Raw genomic sequence first — 386 nt, 5'->3', positions numbered from 1 at the left:
CACGATCTTCTTGGAAGGGTCTATACTAATGTTTTAGGCCAGTTCTAGAAACTTAAGTTGAACTTGGGAAGTGTGTAAGTTCCAACAGGATCCCAATAAATGCATCCAAAAGAGTCAGTATCTGTCCATGAATTATTTATGTTCATCCCTTTCTCTGGTACAACAAAGAAGCTGTTGGGGAATCATTTCATTGTCTGAATTGTAGGATGATTGCATGCCCTCAGATCACAAATATAAATCTTCGGTGGGCATACTTAGCCTTTTCTACAAGATATATTCATGGAGTTTGATGTTCTTTGCTGTAGAGGATTTTAGGACAAGACTGTTATATTTATACAGAGCTCAAAGAAAACTCCATGACATTTTGGTAGTAACTTTGGCAGTTA

The sequence above is a fragment of the Elephantulus edwardii genome, unplaced genomic scaffold (assembly GCF_000299155.1).
Source record: "Elephantulus edwardii isolate Elephantulus edwardi_28Jun2011 unplaced genomic scaffold, EleEdw1.0 scaffold00037, whole genome shotgun sequence".
In the NCBI taxonomy this organism is placed as follows: Eukaryota; Metazoa; Chordata; class Mammalia; order Macroscelidea; family Macroscelididae; genus Elephantulus; species Elephantulus edwardii.
Note: the sequence above shows the minus strand (reverse complement) of the source record.